A 15,118-nucleotide genomic window follows, 5' to 3' on the forward strand; every position below is an offset into this window, starting at 1 on the left:
TACAGGCTGGGGACTGAATGGCTAAGTAACAGTTCAGCAGAAAAGGACCTGGGGATCACAGTGGATGAGAAGCTGGATATGAGTCAACAGTGTGCCCTTGTAGCCAAGAAGGCTAATGGCATATTAGGGTGCATTAGGAGGAGCATTGCCAGCAGATCCAAAGAAGTGATTATTCCCCTTTATTCGGCTCTGGTGAGGCCACATCTAGAGTATTGTGTCCAGTTCTGGGTCCCCCACTATAGAAAGGATGTGGATGCATTGGAGAGGGTCCAGTGGAGGGTGACCAAAATGATTAGGGGGTTGGAGCGCATAACCTATGAGGAGAGACTGAGGGATTTGGGCTTATTTAGTCTGCAGAAGAGTGAGGGGGGATTTGATAGCAGCCTTCAACTTCCTGAAGGGAGGTTCCAAAGAAAATGGAGAAAGGCTGTTCACAGTAGTGACAGATGGCAGAACAAGGAGCAATGGTCTCAAGTTACAGTGGGGGAGGTCTAGGTTGAATATTAGGAAAAACTATTTCACTAGGAGGGTGGTGAAACACTGGAATGGGTTACACCTAGGATGGTGGAATCTCCATCCCTAGAGCTGTTTAAGTCTCGGCTTGACAAAGCTCTGGCTGGGTTGATTTAGTTGGGATTGGTCCTGCCTTGGGCAGGAGGCTGGACTTGATGACCTCCTAAGGTCTCTTCCAGCTCCATGATTCTATGAATAATAATGATCAGCCTTTATCATGCCAACACAGACTGCCAGCCTTTGCTTTGTCTTGCCTTTATTTTGAAGGTACACGTCAATTTTATTTCCAATTTTTAAAAAGCATCTATCACAACCTTTAGATACAGTTACATCAAATATATAAATCACACAAATGAAAAAACTAAAGTAATTGACATAACAAACACAGCTAATTAACATCAGCTCAAAAGACTAAAAAAAAAAAAAAGTCCCATATCACAAAAGATATCTCATTTGCTGTGTGCCCTGTAGGCCAAACTCAGAATCCACTGGACCAGTGGGAGAGTACATTTCAGAGCTTTGGGTCCCATTCTGAAGCGAGAGTGGTTTGGGCCTGTCGTATGCAAAGTTGCACTATATTAACTAACAGCGTGGTTTAAATTGATTTAGTTAACTTCTGGGTTTAACATCTTGTTCAATTTGATTTGATCCTGGCTCATATGCTGTATAGCTGTAAGTTTATAAAAATAAGCTAAATACAAATATAAATAAAATAAGCCAATAAACTGACACAAGAATTTCCACATTCAGTGTTTAAACTGATTTTAAACTAGAGCAACTTGTGCATACACAGATGCTTCAGATGATGTCAGTTGTCAGAATACAGCATAAGGAGAGAGGCAATTCTAAGACAGCTATGGCTCAAGCCACAAATCGAAGTCCTGATTTTCAACTGCACCTGAAAACATACTATAAGGAACAGGGTTTAACATGCTCCATGCAGTAAGCAGTTCTGCATAGTCAGGAGCAGTCTACCCTGGTGGAAGTTTCTGAATAGTCTTTTAGGGTATGTCTTCACTATCTACAAGATCAACAGGAAGCAATCGATCTTATGGAGGTCCATTTATCACGTATACTATAGATGTAATATATTGACCGTAAAGCACTCTCCTGTCCGTTCCAGTACTCCATTATAATGAGAAGAGTAAGCAGAGTTGACAGGAGAGCATCAGCTGTCAACTTACCACAGAGAAGATACTGCTGTAAGAAGATCCAAGTACGTCAACTTCAGCTTTGTTATTCACGCAGCTGAAGTTGCATAACTTAGATCAATGGGCAGTGATAGTATAGACTAGGCTCATGAGTTGTCCCAGGACGACTGTATTATTCTGATCGATAGTAGTGAAAGGGCCAGGGTGCCAATGAGGGTGGGGGGCTGTTGCATTCACCTGAAGTTAATAAAGGAGGTAGGCTTCCAGGCAGCGGTCTTAACTGCCCAGCATAACTAGGGAATGTGAAGGCTGGAGAGTGATGCTTCTCCAGCTTATGTCTATGGGGGCAGGGAGTCAGTGTTTGGTTTACCGAGTCAGAATGATTTCAGTAAGAAAAGGTTGGTAATTAAATTAAAGATCTGGAAGTTGTTAGATGAACCTGTCCCTCTACGGTCAGCAGGGTGCGTGTCTTTGGGGGGGGAAGAGAAGGGGGGACTAAGAAGAAACATAGCTAAGCCCTCTGAACCAAAGCTACATTCAGAAAAGAGGAAGACATGAGGGGGTACATGAAAAGAAGAGGCCAAAACCCTAGGAAGGATAGTAGTGGTATAGAGAAGTGCTCACTCTCCTTGTAGAACTTACTAGGTCCCATTACTATATTATCTGAGCATTTCACAGGGCAGCCTCACATCAGCGAGGTAGAGCACTGCTGTTATCCCCCATTGTACAGAGAGGACACGGAGGGTCCGTCTACACAGCAGGGCTAAAGTTGAATTAAGAGACGCAACTTGAGCTACGTCAATTGTGTAGCTTCGTTTGGCTTTTGGCGCTGTCTACAAAGCAGTAAGTGGAAGGAAGAGCTCTCTTCCTTTGACTTTCCTTACTCCTCATAAACTAAGAGTTATAGGAATCGGAGGAAGAAGTGCTCCAGATTGCTGTTATTTCAAAATAAAGGCTGGCAATATAGATGCTCATGGAGGGAACACACAGAATAAATATTTTCAGAAGTGCCTTGAAAGTTAGGGGCTTTGTAAACTCCACTTAGCTGTGGGTGCCTAAAAACTTTTAAAACTCGGTTCCTAAGACCCTGGACTGAGGCCATACAGGAATTCCATGGGGGATGGGAGAGTAGAACCCAGGTCCCCGGAAGCTAGTTTCCTATCCACTGAAACAGGTTTTCACTCTGCTACATGCTGCAAAAAAAGGGGACTCACCTGGAAGTAAAACCAAGGTGGCCAGTTTTCTGAGAACTGGTCCCAGGTGATTGGGAAGGATGTCATGGTTAATAATAAAAAAAAGCAGCACAGAGGCTAGGAGTGATTTTTTTAAAAAAAGAGAGAATCAGATGAAAGGAGAGCACTTAATTGTCAGTAGGTAGCAGGTTCTGCCCTACGCTGGGACTTACCAAAATGCTGGCTGTGCAATTTTAGATGTTAACTGAAAAGCATTTTATGATGTGGCCATGATGGGATGAACATGAAAACGGTTAACATCGTTTAACCAATTAACTGTTTTAACATCCCTATTATTGTCTCTAGTGAGGTAACATCCCCTAGAGCCCTAGTTAGGTGCAGTGTAAATTCATGGGAGGCTTGCCAGGTGTCCGGTTTTTACCCGGACACTCCGGTAATTGCATCTTCTGTCCTGTAAAAAAAAACAAAAAAAACAAAACAAAAAAACCCACCCAAAAATCAGAAAATACTGGCATTTTCTGTTTTTTCTTGGATGCAAAGCCAGCAGGGACACTCTTCCCCTGCTGTGTCTGACAGGGTTTTTTTTTTTTTTTTTTGGCTCAACAAGTTTTTCCCCCGCCATGTTCAGTATTTTTTGTGAAACTATCTGGCAACCCTAGGCAAGATATTTCCAAAAGTTAAATGATCCATTCCAAGCCTGATGAACTGCAAAAAGGTGATAGTAATCCAGATCTTTCTACATTTGTTTCAATTGCAGTAATCATGACTTAGTAATAAAGAAAGAATATACATTCAATTCTTAAAACTAGCCAGTGTCCCTTAAGTGAGCCAACACAAGATGTCAGCACATGTTAGTATTAGAGCTGAGTAGATAGGTTTTTTTTCTTTATATAGGAATTAGAAATTATATCAACAGGAACACTGTATTAAAATTATTACCAGCAAAACAAAACAAAAAATGTTTTCAGGTGCTCAAGAAGTCTCTGGAATGTACCAAATTGTTCCTCTTCCCTAATCAAAATCTGAAATGGTGCCCCTGGACAAAGGGGCTTGGATAGCAGTCATGCTCCAAGAGTAAAGGCTGACATTTTGGCTACTACTGCTGCCTGCCTAATGTGTTATTGAAAATAAGTACTTAGAGCGAGAACTAGCTTTTCTTATTACTGTATTTTTAATAGGATTTTACCAATGGCCAGACAGTCCCATGCCAATTCTATTCTATACTTAACAGCACATGCAAATATGCACATCTACTCTGGACATTTAAACATTTCATAGGGAGCTCAAACTATTTTTGAGTCTACATAAAAAATCAGTTATCTAACCTAAATACCAAAAAGTTCCATCTAATATTACAGAATAAGGAATGCAAAACTTTAATAAAAACAAAGACCTTGTTTAGCTTAGTTTCATAATGGCTGAGAGTTGGTTAATTCTTGGTTAAGTCAAATAAAAGGATTTTTTAAAAATTTAAATTAATTTTTTCTTTCTAAGATGATACTTTCCATTACAAAAAAGTCATCATTTTCTGAAATGCCATGATTCTAGCAGAGAAATATTTTCCAAAAATTATATTTACATACAAATGCCAAAAATGTGCCTGAACAACCCAGTACCTTCTTCATCACAAAGGCAGGATGTAAGTATATGTTTATAGTCTGACAGTAGCTGGAGTATGTCTTTGTTGGAAAAACTTCTAAAATTAGAAACATTATTTTCAGCTGTAGAATCATGCACTGTAGAATATTTGCAACCCAGCAGCCATACTCTACCCTCAGTTATATCTGCTTCTGGATAAAACCTTTCCAGAAAAATCTGTAAAAATACTCAAAAAGTACAGAAACAAAACCTCCTTTTCTCCCATTTAGAAACCAAAGCCATTATAAGACAGATAAAAATCCTCATATTGTTTAGAGGAATATTATGACCTGTATTTGCAAAAGTAGTAATAGAAATCAATTCTGTTTTCTCTAAGCCCCTGTTCTGCATGGAACAAAATTCACTGAGGAATAAGACTTGCCAAAAGAAGTCTCTGGAAGAGACCTAAAAAGATGTATTAATATGGCTGTTTTGTAACTACACCTGTTTGTGAACATTTCTATCTCAGTGTATGTTTGATAAGAATGATTCACTAAACTTAGTAGGGGCTTAAAACATTTCCTCCTTACTAACATACCTGTAACTATGTTTATTTCTATGGCAATGACTGATAAATACTTTAATAGGTAGGTTCATTTTAGATACATACATAATGCTTCTTTCAAACACATTTTCAGAAAAATCTTTATGCATATTTTTTAAAAAAACCCTCTCTGGTTAAACATCTGATATTAATAGGGGAAAAATGTTACATCTAACTATTTTTTTCATAATTTATACTGTCTGTTTACCCTTTGCACTTTTCTTAGGGCAAACAATGTTTACTAGGGTTTTTTGTTGTTAGTTTTTACATTGGATTTTCATGCACGTGAATATTTTTGCAATGCTGGTAATGGCAAAGAAAAAGCTACTGAAAAATGTTTTTGTTGCAGGGAGGAGGTTGTTATTTCTTACATATAATGTCAAGCACTTCATATTACAGTTATTATCATTTGCCAACACATGTAAGGGCACCTTGAAACAAATCACATCCAATGCCTTATCCTCAGAAATCCATCAATTAGGAAGAAGACTTAGATTAAAGAATCTAAGCAGTTTGTCTATCTGCTGATATGTCCCTCAGCAGTGCTTTATCTGAGCACCTTACAGTTATTCATGTATTTACCTGCATATCACCCCTGTGAAGCATTATCATCATTTTACAGATGGGGAACAGAGGCACAGATTATGTAACTTTACTAGGACACATTGGAAATCTATGGCAGGACCAGAAAATGAACTAATTTTTCAAAGCCCCAGACTAGTGCCATAAACATAAAACTATCCTTCCTTTAAAGATGAATATTGCCAAGTTCTTAATAGGGGTTCTTAATAGGGGATTCTAGAGAAGTGATTTTATGAATTCATGGTACAAGTATTGATGACAAAATCCTCCGGAACTCAGAGTGGAGAGTTAGGCAGCAACTCAGCTATGAAAGGGGAGCTGGGGGAAAACAGGGTTCCCAGCAGCAAGTGTGAAGCCTGAACAGCAGCCTGCTGGGAACCCAAAGGGCATCCCCTTACCCACCTTGGAGAGACAGCCCACGCTGTGAACCAGAAGCAGAGCTCACAGCAGGGAACCTACCTGTCTCTCTTTTCAGTTTCAAAGCACCATGCGGGGTCCATGGAGGCAGAGTTATGTCAGTGTAGTAGGGCATTTACATCAGCAAGAGCAAGGTTGTAGTGTAGATACTGAAATAGGTTGACAAACTGCCTTACATTGACCTAACTCTGTAATGTAGACCAAGTCTGCATTTGCATTGTGTCTTGTGTAACAAAGCTCATCTGGGTCTCTAGACACTACTGCTAGTTGTGACTACTGCCTCTTCCTGACTTACAAACTGGTTACGGACCAAGCAATTGGTCGTAACTTTGTTCATTCGTAAGTCGGACCCCATAGAGTTACACACGACTGCGCTGTTCGTAAGCGCAGATTGCGTTTGTAACTCAGGGTCCGCCATTTACGACAGCTTTGGTCATAACTGTGAACGGTCGTAAGTCAACTGTTCGCAACTCGGGGACCGGCTGCATATATAGAAGTTCTATTGTTCATTTGATGCTGGAGATATAGCCTGTTGTTTATGTATGAAACATTCAGCATGCCTTCCCCAAATATCCACCACTCAATGTGCTCAGTATGAGAACTGATTTCAGAAAGAATTATCTAAGAATCTATCTATCCATTTTAGAGAGAGTGTCTGTCTATCTGTGTCAGTCTGTCTGAGAGCCCATTTGTTCAATAACTCTTCCTAAACAGCAAGAGCTAGGGCCACCCAATCTGGTTTGCAGCTTCCTCTTGCTCTAACTTAAAGCAAGGTCCAAGTTTGGTCTGGGAAGTGCTGGGAATCGGACTGTTTTCCAGCACATGGAAAGGGAGGGGCAGCTGTTTGGAGGGATGTGATACTGAAAAGTAAGCCCCCAACCTGAACCCCTCCAGTCCCAACCCTCATTCTTGCACATCCCTAGCCTCTGCCTTGTCCCCTGCCTCCACCCCACATTCCTAAGGCCTTGCTCTGACTCCTGCACCCCTCCCACTGCCAGTCCGCTTCCCTGAAGGACCCAGGCAATACCAGGTACGGTTTTTAGTACATAAATGCAATACAAAATGACACCATGAGGGGAAAAATATGGAAAACATGGCTTTAACTTGATTGGTTTTGAGATAATTACATCACCCTTGGACTTCATGTTTACCTGTAAGTTACTGATATGCACTCTCAACTTGAGCAACATTTTGCCTTGGAATACACAACAAAACAGTTGCCTATTGAAGTTCATATTATACAGCTTCACCTTCAAGAGTTGCACTTGGTGCCTAGAAACAGATGAAATCTGAAATACCTTCTACAAAATGAATTAAAGTGGAATCTGTTATATATTCCATTGTTTTGTGATATGTGATATATTAACACCGATGCTTTAAAAATAATCTTTTGCACACAAAAACATGTGCTTCACAGGTAACTGCAGTTTATAATCCAGATATCTACTATATATTTGAGAAAGTTTGTATTTCTGTCTATCTGTCTGTCTGTGACTCTGTCTATTTAAAAACTTCTCCTAAATGGTAAGAGCTAGGACTGCCAGATTTGGTATTTAGCTTTCTCTTATCATAACTTAATGCAAGGTAACAGCTTGGTTGTGCCAGGACAATGGGAGGTGCCTGGAATGCAATTGTTTCTCATAAAATGGAAAGGGAGGGGGCTGCTAGCAGGGACAGCTATACTGTGTGATGACTACAGGTGGGCAGCAAGGGGCCAGAGATGGGGACTGGGGCAGTTATAACCCCACTGGGCCAGCAGAGGGCAGGGGTAAAGAAAGGGACAACTATCTAATATATATTTCAGAGAGTTTGTGTGTCTGTCAGTCCCCCAGCTGGGGGGGGGGGGACACATCCTTCCCCTGGCTGTGCCCATTGCAGCAGCCATGGAGAGGCGCTTCTCACCTGGGCCCCACCTGCTGCAGTGAGAGAGGACAGGGATTGTCCTCTATCCTTAAGACAGCCTGCACCTTGAATCCCTCATTCCCAGCCCCATCCCAGAGCAATGATTTAAAAGATGAAAAACAAAAATGATTTCAGTTAAGGACCCAAGTAACACTGGGTAAATCCTCTATAACGTATGCATTGGATTACTTACGCTCTACTCATAAGCTATTTATGAAGACAGAAGTATGTTCCTATACAATTATAGATTCTTTGTTACAAAGGTGCTTCTGTCTCCCTGCCATACACTCTGATTTCAGCTGTTTTCCCTACATTAGCCGACAGTGCTTCTTTTGCTACACTTCATTTTTACATCACTGATTTCTAAAGTGACAAGTTACTATATTTTTTCTATAATAACATTTAAAATCTTTGTCCATTGTTAAAGCTAATAGATTTCACCTGCCAGGAGCCTTAAAACAACACCCAAGTTATATGGTTAGACTCAAGGAAGCTGAAGGCTTCCTATCTGTTTGAGGATATAACTAGTATTACCTGCCTGCCTGCCTACCTAGAACCTTAAACATCTAGAGTCTTCAGTTGAAAAGACTTGCTTGGAAAGCAGCACTTTTTTTCAGGTTATCACAGCTAGCTGATTCCAAGTCTTTTTTCTCATAGAGACAGCAAGACGACAAAGTACAGACTTTGCACAAAACCAAAATAAAAGAAAAAACTAACAAAAAAAGCCCTCTACTGGATTACTGTACAAGAGAGTTCTGTGATCCAACTATTTGATTGAGGACCAAGACATGAACTTCCACCTTCCCCAATAGTCAAAGGAACCAGAACATTCTTTCTTAAACATTAAGATTAAACACACTCAAAACCAACCAATCTCATTTGAAGGTCAGAGAAAAAAATTCCTTTATCAAGTTTCTCAAAGATATAGGACAAGTGATCAGAAAAAACTTGTTGGAATCATATACCTTAACACAAAAGACACATATAAAAATGTAGCACCAAATGCTGGCTTCCTTCCTGGTATGGGGATTACAAACCCCATTAGGGTAATTGTCTTGTGAAAGGAAGAAAGATCAAACAGGACAAAAAGTAGAAATACTGCAGTCCCCTATAGGAATGACAAATTAAAAAAATGCAAAGGTACTTTTCAACATGGTTAAATAATTCCCTGATGTAAGAGAAAACAGGGACACAACATTAACATAAGACAAGACATCACATGCAGCCCAGGACAAAGGAAGAACCAGGAAACTATGCAAGGAACCAAGAAATATTTCTATCTACTGCAGCAGAAAAATGATGGAAACAATCTGGCTGTACTCTGGAGAAGCTATCAACTCAGTAACACATATTTGAGAAACCCCAGACCTTAGTCTTAAACTAGAGGTGGGGGGACCTTGTTTGGGTCGGAGCCACTGACCCACAGAAAATAAATCAGAGGCAACCCACAAGCGAGAAATGAAAAAAACAAAAAAACCTTCACCGATGTGGCCCCTGACTGAGAAGAAAGACACTCCCCACATTCCTCTCACTCACCAGTGCTGTGTGTGTGTGGGGGGAGCCTAGTAGAGTTTGTGTGCTCCAGCCCAGTGGTGAGGTGGCATGGGAGATGGGAGGGGAGAGGTGGCTGGAGTACCAGCGCAGGCTCCCTAATGCCAGCGGGGGCTGGAGTGCCAGTTCAGGCTCCCCAATCCTTGGGGGCAGATCCAGGCAAGCCTAGGGCACTCAGCTTCCCTACCGCATCTTAAACCCTTGTATGCCATATCAGTCTAAGCAGTTTATACATTCATTCAAAACAAAATAAACAGGGCTACACTTTCAAAGGAAGTCTAGCTATGCACTAAGTCATTGTGTCACATACACCTGCATATTCAAACAAATTTAAATCTTTTTATAAGAGGAAAGCAAGTGGCCAGCGTAAATGACAATGGAAAATTTGTATGTGATGCTGTCTCTCTCTCTCTCTCTCTCTCTCTCTCTCTCACACACACACACACACACAAAACTTTCTGCCATTTTTAGATGACGATAAGAGAAAAAACCTTGAGCTCCTTTTAAAACTACTACACTGATACACAGGGCTCGACAAATTGCGGCGAGAGCTACTCGCCAGCCCCGCACTGTGCATGCATGTGCCAGACCGGCACTGCACATGCACGCAGCGCCAGTTAATGGGGTGCACGGAGTGACTGGCTGAAAATCTACTTGCCACGGGCGAGTAGAAACAGAGGTTTGTCAAGCCCTGCTGATACAGCTTTCTTAGTCACTGACCCCCCAGTCATGTACTTCAGCAGCATTTTCCGAGGACTGAAAAGGCCTGTTAACAAGTTTTTCAAAATATTGTTAATATCAGTTGATTCAAGTTAGCCAGGAACATATTTTATGATGTACTTAATATATGATAGATTATGATAAGCCTTCCACACCTGGTACTCACAGTTAAGTCAATGACATTTCAGAGTGAAGAGGGCTTGCAAGTTAATAGCCACAGAGCAAGCACTGCCCGTAATCCTTTTTCTACAAAAAGCTTTCACTTATTGGTAGAACTTGGTTATGGTGCAGACACAGTATTTGATAGTGAAGCTAGGGCACAATTCTGGTCTCTCTGAAGTTAATGAGACCAGAGTTTACCTCCTGGAATAGAATGGAAATCTAGAACTGACTTATACTGCAAGTAATCTGATTTTACTCAGCTGGAAGCCAGTGAATGGATCTACAGCATACCAGCTTGCCAGGCAGTAATGCCTAGGATGACAATATTGTGACAGAGTGCAATCACAGAAGTCTCCTTTGGATTGCTGATCATGCCTTCTTGCTCTCAACCACGCTGTCCTGCAGGGACAGATCCTCTGGTCTCCCCCAAACAAGGCACAGAGTTGAAGTAACCACTCCCCCTGAAAAGCAATGACACTGAACCACTTCTTCTCTGGGAGGATGTAGGTCTAGGGCACAGCACCCAGGAAACCAACCCCTGAAAGGGATCAAAGCCCCAAATAAAGCTTTCTTTCTCTGTGTAAAAGTTTACAAAGGAAAGCTCAAGAGGATGTTTGCCCTCTTTATCAATGAAAGAGAGATATGCACACTGGTCATTCCCCTCAGGGAGCAATTATTTACACTGGGTCTGATAGAAAATAAATGTTTTTATTAAGTATAAACTGTAGGATTTAAGTGGTTGCAAGTGAAAACAGATCAGGGTAAGTTACTAAATTAAAATTAAAAGAAAACACATAGCTAGTTCTAATCCACTAAAAACACCTTAATGCAAGCAGTTTCTCACCCTAAAGTGATGTTCTTATTTAAGGCACAGTCTTCAAGTCTGACACAAACTCTCACTCTGACTCGGATCGCCAGCCCTGTGTGTTTCTTTGGAGTGTGCTAGACCAGCTGAACACAAAGGACTGAGAGCTTCCCACTGCATAAGTAGCCTTTTCCCCAGTGTGGGAATCTTCTGTTTTATATTCCTCCCCTTCTATGGAAGTTTACCAGGTGTCTTACTAGTCCAAATACTTATAGACTTTCAGGACAATGCTCTTTACAAATCATTAAGTTGATCACCAAGTCATTAAGGCATGGGGGGGAGGGAGGGGAGGAGGAGTGGTTGACACCAGTAATGGCTCTCATTAGTGCCTTTTAAACTATAAACAGCCTCTAACTTCTTATTTCTAACTTTAGATACAAGAATGATACATGAACCAAAATAGGATATACAGATCCAGCATATTGTAACATTAGAATTGATAGATTACATAAAGTATTTTGCCTAAAGCATCACTGAATTATGCATATTTATAGTCATAAGTCAATTTTCAGAAAGCATGGAGGGAGGAAACTATCACACATGTATCCTGTCTTAGCTGGGACAATCCTCTTTCTAAGCTCTGTCTTGACTTTGAAAAAAAATGTGTTTGTCCCCTTTTGCTCTTGCCAACTGATTGGTTGGCAGAAGCAAATGCTCAGTTTAAAAAAAAAAAAAAAAAAAAAAAAAAAAAAAAGGATGTGCTTCCCCTGAGGGGCACAAAGAAACACGGGCAGAGGGAGGAGGAAGGATTGCAATGTGAGATACTGGGCAGCTCAGGGAGTCAGTCCCAGCTTTGGGCAACATGGAGGTTGGAGTCAACCCCAACTCCAGCTGCAGGAGTCACAGAGATTGGGCACTCAACCCCAGGCTCATCTTGTGTGGGGAGAGAGAGCGGGTCAGACCTTGCTGCAGGTAGCACGGAGAAGACAGCATATGGAGGGTCATCCCCAGGCAGCATTGGCTTTGGAACTTGGGGTATGGTGTAAGCCCCAGCTGTGAGTGGCAGCATGGAACACAGAGTTCAGGGGTAGGGGAACTCTGGCAATCCTAGTAGGCAGGAGAGCAGCTCGTGCAAGCTCCAGGCCATCCCAATTTTACTTTAGGAAATATGGTCACCCTAATGCCCTACAGGAACACTACTACAATTCAGTGAAAATGATGAGGTATAGTGTAGCATGCTACTGTTACAAAGTGCAGCTCGCTAAAATGTTTCCACTTTAAGAACCAAGATCAGAAGAGCCTTTCAAATACTTTTAGGACTATTATAAAATAATATATGTACTTTTCATAATACATTTGTATGGATTATTGGGAGAAGCACACAAAGTAGACTCTAAGAGATAAGTAGCGATTTTTGATAAAAGACTGAAATTTGGAATTTCAGTAACAAACAAAAACAAACCTTGCACCATTTTTGACCAGCTTATATTTTGGATATTGATATTTATACTATCACATCTGGCTTGTAACATATTACTCTCTCTGTAGCCAATTATTTTCTCACCTTTCCCACTTCATTGGTAGGGATTATGGAATTAGAAATGTTCTCATTAAGCTAATTAGTCAAAAAGATCTGTATTTTATGTTTATTGATCAGACTTTATAGAATGCCACCATGTTGCATTATGGATAAGTTAAGTTTTCTCTAATTCAATATGTTAGTACATGACAATTTGGAAAAACGTAATTAATACATTTGAAGTATGTTGTGTTACACAAATATTTTAAATAGACATTCCTAACGTAAACAAATACTAATAACTACCATCATCTTTATCATGTAGCTGGGTTAAAAAAGTCCACTATGCATGATGAATGTCCTTACTCAGCAGATATGGCTCCCTATCTGTATTTCAATTACTGACTGGTTATTTCACTGACAATTTTCTTTCTTGATTTTGACTTCTGTTAGCACAGCACATGGCAGCTATGGAAGAGTGAGCTGGATTCTATTCTAGTATATACATCAGTCAGCAGAACTACTAACTAAGTGAATGACTCAGATAAAGGAATGAAAAGTCCTTAATATTTCTGCTATACTCACCCATAAAACTTGAGAACAGTATCCAATACCTACTAAGTCTGATGACTTAAAACACTAACTAGAGAAAACATTTCTGCACACAACAGACACCCTAAGATTAGTCCCGGAAAGTCAGACCTACCACTAGCAGTTTTGGGGGAATAAAGCAGTTGCATAGCTGTTGCAAACACCTTTTGGGTGCCTAGAAAAATAACTGGGATTCACACAGCCCAAGTCAGTGACATACCAGGAATACAGATTTATAACGGGATTATCAATGTGAGCTATCATGTTCTTTTATAATGAACAAAGGTAGATATAATTGCCAAGATCTATATCCTACTGAATCTTTTAAAAGGAAAGACTGAGGTCTTGGTAACAGAAAACACAAGTATTGCCACTGATATTGCAGCCTTGTTGTCAGTGGAATGTTACAATTGTCTGGCTCTGCAATAAACAAACTGCCTGTTCTCAAGGGTTCCGTGAGAGAACATGAAGTAAACTGTGAAATTGCTAGAAAAGGTCATGTCACAAGGGATTCACCCAACTTGAGTTGGATCCCAGGATAACAATGACTGAGATAGGTGTACAAATAAAGAGAAGCAAATCAGTGTTCCGTGGAGCCTTTAATCAAGTTGTTGGTGTCTAATGTCCATGATATGGAGCAAAAGACCAATAATTCTGTTCAGTGAAAGAAATGTACACCTCAGACAGAGCTAAGAGGCAAGCTGTCAGAGGAATGAGGAGTCAGAAATGCAGTTGTTGGCAATTAGATATAAAAACAATCAAGGAAGCTGGTTTATTTAGCCCTTGTTATACAATGTTTATAGTCAGTCTCTCTCTTTCTCTCACTCACTCACACACTCAGGCTATGTCTAGACGCAAGGCTCTTTCGAAAGATACTTTCGAAAGAGCCTCTTTTGAAAGAGAGCGTCTAGACTGCATGCAGAACTTTCGAAAAAGCAAGCCGCTTTTTCAAAAGAAAGCACCCAGTGAGTCTGGATGCTCTCTTTCGAAGAAGCCCTATTTACATTCAAGAACGCCTTCTTTCGAAAGAGCACTTTCGAAAGAAGGCGTTCTTCCTCGTGAAATGAGGTTTACCGCCGTCGAAAGAAAAGCCGCATTCTTTCGATTTAATTTCGAAAGAACGCGGCTGCAGTCTAGACGCAGGTGAAATTTTTTCGGAAAAAGGCTACTTTTTCCGAAAAAACCCCTGAGTCTGGACACAGCCTCACAGACACACACACACACTTTAACTGTCTAGGCTTTAAATGCTACTCCAACATACAAAGTGGATTTTTTTCAAAACCAATAATACTCATAATAATATTCTTCATTCTCTGCATGGCATACATGGGGTAAACTTTGGTTTTGAGGGGACTGGTTGGGTTTGCCCAGTTAGGGAAAGATTTTTGAACCCTCCCTCATTCAGTACACCTATGTACAGGATAGTGAACACTGATCCCCGTAGTTTGTGCCAATGTAGAAGTCCCTGGGAAAACTGACAGGGAGATGTGTTCAGATTATCAAATTGAAATTTTGTAGATAAGGGGAATATAATTGTAATTTAATCAGCATCTGAATCTGAAATAATCTATGAAATGCCTAATGAACCCATATATTAAATTCAATATTTAAATTTGACTGTTGGTAACAAACCTCTCCCAGCAGTCTGTCGATAAAATGACATATACAAGATAAACTTCTTAACACAATACCAAAAGTATATTTTAACTTAGACTAAGAGAGAGGCACAGTGCACTGATTTACACCTCTGCTACTCCACTGCATTCTACAGAACTGCACAAAAAAAATGGTGGAAAATTAAGTCCATAACCTTGATCAGTAGAACATTTA

General features: G+C 40.5%; 1 protein-coding gene across 10 annotated transcripts in view; it reads right to left on the reverse strand.

The window, feature by feature from the left end:
• FAM110B (family with sequence similarity 110 member B) overlaps positions 1 to 15,118 on the reverse strand; it is a 293,787-nt gene that overhangs the window by 128,285 nt on the left and 150,384 nt on the right. The window lies entirely within an intron of this gene.

The sequence above is a fragment of the Pelodiscus sinensis genome, chromosome 2 (assembly GCF_052426305.1).
Source record: "Pelodiscus sinensis isolate ZL-2025 chromosome 2, ASM5242630v1, whole genome shotgun sequence".
Classification (NCBI taxonomy): domain Eukaryota; kingdom Metazoa; phylum Chordata; order Testudines; family Trionychidae; genus Pelodiscus; species Pelodiscus sinensis.